This window comes from Cetorhinus maximus, chromosome 28, assembly GCF_964194155.1.
Source record: "Cetorhinus maximus chromosome 28, sCetMax3.hap1.1, whole genome shotgun sequence".
Lineage (NCBI taxonomy): Eukaryota > Metazoa > Chordata > Chondrichthyes > Lamniformes > Cetorhinidae > Cetorhinus > Cetorhinus maximus.
In genome coordinates, this window is record NC_135906.1 from 28,086,275 (window position 1) to 28,091,542 (window position 5,268).

At 49.3% G+C, this 5,268-nt stretch overlaps 1 long non-coding RNA gene across 1 annotated transcript; it reads left to right on the plus strand.

The window, feature by feature from the left end:
* Window positions 1-1,591: 1,591 nt before the first annotated feature.
* LOC144668970 (uncharacterized) lies at window positions 1,592-4,840 on the plus strand. Its single transcript, XR_013573572.1, has 2 exons — window positions 1,592-2,095; window positions 2,133-4,840. It is a non-coding gene; the product is annotated as an uncharacterized LOC144668970 (long non-coding RNA).
* Window positions 4,841-5,268: the final 428 nt, after the last annotated feature.

Here is a 5,268-nt window from a genome sequence, read left to right on the forward strand (position 1 = left end):
GACTTCATGACAAACTGAACACTCTCGCGCACATACACACACACCCTCGCGCACATGCTCACACACACTCGCGCACATGCTCACACACACGCTCACACACACACACACACACTCGCGCACACGCTCACACACACGCTCACACACACACACGCTCACACACGCTCACACACACGGTCACACGCACAGACATGCTCACACACACACACACACACTCGCGCACACGCTCACACTCACTCTCTCTCACGCATGTGTGCACCCCACACACTCACTCACATGCACACATTGCCCATCTCCTGGGCCTGTGTTGAATATTGGTCAACCAGTGCTCACAGGAACCACTTTGCACAGTTCAGCAGAGATGAGCACTCCTGGGCTAATGAGAAAGGGAACCCAATGAGGCAGGGGTTATCTGTGCAATGAGCTCTCCTGTAAAGTGTTTGTACTTGGTTTATATCTGCCAGGGGCTGGGTCAGCTTGACCACATGGTGACTCATTGTCTGAGGTCACACATGGTTGAATGGCCAAGATTCTGGAAAGCCTTGGAACTCATTTCCCAGCAAGGGTGAGCACTCCCAGGCTAGAGGGGGCCCATTGAAAAGGAACAGAAGATAACCTTTTAAAGGTTTCGGCAAGTGAGCCATTTGTTGGCAGAGCATCTGTAAGATGCTTAGTTAGAAGATTCACTTTCCTGGATTGTCCCTGGAATTACATCATTGCTGTTGATCTTTTCACCACCTGTCTGAGGTAGACAGTGACCATGTGTCTAATGGGCCTGTCACTGTGGTCAAACCATGTTCCCCTATCCAGGGGTGGGAACAAAAGCTCAGGGATGAAGGAGGGGAAGGAATTGGAGGTGAGGTCACCCTAATACCCGAGCTGCCTGGCGTCAGTCAGAAAGCTTGGAACAATCTTTAAGGTAAAGGTCTTGATACCAAAAAGCCTTTCTGTAGATCAGCCAATCACCATCCCCTCCCAAGGCCACAAACTCACCAACGCTCCTCCTCATGTTCTTCAATCCCACCTACCCTCCCTCTCCCCAACCCCTCAATCCCACCTACCCTCCCTCTCCCCAACCCCTCAATCCCACCTACCCCCCTCCCAAAACCCCTCAATCCCACCTACCCTCCCTCTCCCCAATCCCTCAATCCCACCTACCCTCCCTCTCCCCAACCCCTCAATCCCACCTACCCTCCCTCTCCCCATAAACCCCTCAATCCTACCTACCCCCATCCCAAAACCCCTCAATCCCACCTACCCTCCCTCTCCCCAATCCCTCAATCCCACCTACCCTCCCTCTCCCCAACCCCTCAATCCCACCTACCCTCCCTCTCCCCAACCCCTCAATCCCACCTACCCTCCCTCTCCCCAGCCCCTCAATCCCACCTACCCTCCCTCTCCCCAACCCCTCAATCCCACCTGCCCTCCCTCTCCCCAACCCCTCAATCCCACCTACCCTCCCTCTCCCCTAAACCCCTCAATCCCACCTACCCTCCCTCTCCCCTAAACCCCTCGATCCCAACTACCCTCCCTCTCTCCTAAACCCCTCAATCCCACCTACCCTCCCTCTCTCCCTAAACCCCTCAATCCCACCCACCCTCCCTCTCCCCAACCCCTCAATCCCACCTACCCTCCCTCTCCCCAACCCCTCGATCCCACCTACCCTCCTCCCGAATCCCACCTCCTCCAATTACCTGCCTTCTAGCCATACCTCCGACCTTCCCCCTCTGTCCTTCCTTTTGGTTGAATAGCATCCAATTGCCTCTTGATCATTCCTATTATCCACATCACTATCATTCCCTGGTGCTTTGCTCCACAATTCTGGGTGGAATCCTTGAGCCTGTATCCCTTGTTCTTGCTGTTTTAACAAGCCTTTCATTGGGAGGCCAACCCCTTGCTGTTGTGACGATCAGTCTGCAACTTATTGTAAATAGCTCTGACTTGGAGAGAAAACCATGTCAAATGGATGAATGTGGAACAACGGACCCTTGTCCCTATTATTACAGGGGTTGAGGGTGATTAATTTGTAACTGTGCTCTGGTGGTTAAGCTGAAATAAAATGTACAGATTTAATCCTTTTACACTGCTCACCTAGGTGGTGGATGTAATTTTGTCAGTGGTAAGATCCTGTGCAGCAGCACATATTTCAACAAAGCAGCCTTTAACACCAGGGTAATCATTTCACCTTGTGACAAGGTTTGCACTGCTTCTCCTTCCTGGGGTGGGGATTCTGCTCGAGTTGCTTGCTGGATTTTGTGTCTGCTGTGACCCTACACAAGACCAGGTTACAGAGAAACGTGGCTGTGACTGGATGTGCAAACGCGGAGAAGCAAACTTGCCCAGCGCTGGCTGAAGAATTTGAGTGTTGCAGTGGGGAGGCCAGTTGTGCTGCTGGATGATGATGGTACCACCTGAACACGTACTTGTATCCTCCCCAATTCTCCTGTCCATATACATGGGGAATAGGGGAGGTGGATTATTGCATTTATTGTGAGGGGAATTGAATACAAAAGTGGGGAGGTTATGCTTCAGTTATACAGGGCATTGGTGAGACCACATCTGGAGTACTGTGTACAGTATTGGTCTCCTTATTTAAGGAAAGATGTAAATGCATTAAAAGCAGTTCAGAGAAAGTTTACTAGATTAATACCAGGAATGGGTGGGTTGTCTTATGAGGAAAGGTTGGACAGGTTAGGCTTGTATCCACTGGAGTTTAGAAGAGTAAGAGGCAACTTGATTGAAACATATAAGATCCTGAGGGGTCTTGACAGGGTGGATGTGGAGAGGATGTTTCCTCTTGTGGGAGAGTCTAGATCTAGGGGTCACTGTTTATAAATAAGGGGTCGCTCATTTAAGACACAGATGAGGGGAAATTTTTGCTCTCTTGAGGGTTGTGAGTCTTTGGAACTCTCGCCCTCAAAGTGCAGTTGAAGCAGAGTCTTTGAATATTTTTTAGGCAGTTAGATAGATTCTTGATTAACAAGGGGGTGAAAGGTTATCGGGGGTAGGCAGGAATGTGGGGCTGACATTACAATCAGATCAGCCATGGTCTTATTGGATGGCGGAGCAGGCTCGAGGGGCCGAGTGGCCTACTCCTGCCCCTTCTTCATGTGGTCGTAACGCCACTGCACTGGACTAGTAATCCAGAGGCCCAGGCCAATACTCTGGGGGCAGGGGTTCAAATCCCATCACTGCAGGATGTGTATTTTAAATTTAATTAATAAAACCTTGAATTGAAAGATAGTCTTAGTCATGGTGACCATGACATCTATCATCGATTGTTGTAAAAACCCATCTAGCTCATTAATGCTTTTTAGGTAAGGAAACCTGGCCTGGCCTATGTGACTCCAGCCCCACAGTAATGTGGTTGACTCTTAAGTGCCCCCTGAAATGATCGAGCAAGGCACTCTGTTCAATTCCTCCCTGATACCTCACCTGAACTCTATTGCATAACCCTCTATTCTCCCTCATATCCAGCCTTGCCCTGAATGCACCTACACTAGTCACGTTCCATAGTCTCACCACTCTCTGTGGAAAAGCAGTTTCTTCTGAATTCCCTATTGGGTTTCTTGGTGACTGTCTTATATTGGTGGCCTCTCTCGGTTTACCCTCCTCCACATGAGGAAACACTCTCTCTGTGTCCACTCTCTCCGAACCTCCCATCATTTTAAAGACCTAAGGGTCACCTCTTAGCCTTCTCTTTTGAAGAGAAAAGAGACCCATCCTGCTCACCCTCGGGTGGTCGACTCTGTGTGGATGTAACCCTGGAAGTTTTGCCACGTGGGTGTCCTACTTCCCACTGCCCTTACCCCCCAACCCCGGCCATGGATCAACCCAAAACAGCCACCCTCAGGACACACGGTCTTCCCTCGACCAATTGCAAAGCAGACACACTCCTCGTGACTCAACTGGATGGTTTGTAGCCATCAAACAGCCTTGTTCTATTCACCAAAACCCCTAGAATTTAATAACTGATCAAAGCAGGTGAAAAAGGACACTTTTATTTTTAGTACTCTCATTAGTTCTCTCCCGGGTTTCCCCAACAGTGTCCTGGAGATTAATCTTCAATTCCTGGAGACTCCAGGGCATTGGAGGAGGGTTGGCAACCCAATTCACCCTCTCCTGTTAGGTTATTCCCCCTCCCTCCCGCATCGTATTGCTGGTAGAATTCTTGTAATCTTTTTTGCATCCACTACTGTAGCTCTATACCTTTCTTCTAAAAGGGTGACCGGAAATGTACATAGTGCTCCAGGTGTCTCTGACTGAGATTCGATACAAAAAGCTGGGGGTCAGCTGGAATCCTCAAGAACAATACCAATTTTTTTTCTCAGATAAGGGTGTCAAGGGATAGTGAGCAAAGACAGAAGGTGCTACATAAATGCAATTTGTTGCTATTGTTATAAATGGTGCTGAGGTGGAGAGTGGCTATGCTCTAACTGAATGGTGGGGCAGACTCGAGGGGCTGAATGGCCTCCTCCTGTTCCAATGTTCCTCCCTCTTTGAAAGTTACTGACTCAGGTTGGTGACAGCCTCACAGGCACAAAGCTTGGCACAGGAAGTCACTTTATGTGAAGTGATGGGACACCAGCGACTCCCATCCAACCCCTGTGCCCCCATGTTAAACCAGCTGCCAACTTCCGCCATCTCCCAAGTGTGAGTGTGAAGGGTAACAGAGCGAGGAACCCTGTACCCCAGCGAGAGGACAAGTCTTCAGGAGAGGAACAGGGTGCGGGGAGGGGATTGTTTTCTGTCTGCGATGAGGATGAATGTGCTTGAATATTTGTAAATTAAAATCGAGTGTGAGATTCCTCTTTAAATGTAAATAAACACGCTTTAAAAAATATCAGATGTTGCGAGCTGATGAGTTCTCTTGTTTTCGGCACTATTAGAGCTCCCTCATCCAGCAACCACTCGATTGTAAAATTCTCAAACCTTCTGCACAAATCACCCCCTGCTCCTACCCCTCCTACAGCCTGAAAACCCTCCGACATCTCGAGCTCTCCTCCGATTCTGGCTACCTGAGCATCCTGGATTATAATCGCTCCACCATTGGAGCCCGAGCTGCCTGAGCCCTAATCCCTGGAAATCTGCCTCCCCCACCCCTATACTCACCTGCTTCTCTCGATTGTTCACCTCCTTTAAGACACTCTTTAAAACCTACCGCTTTGACCAAGCTTTGGATCGCCTGTCCTAATATCTCCTTGTATGTCTTTTTTGCTTAATAAATCGTCTGTCTAGCACCTTAGGATGTTTTGCTGTGTTATAGGTGCT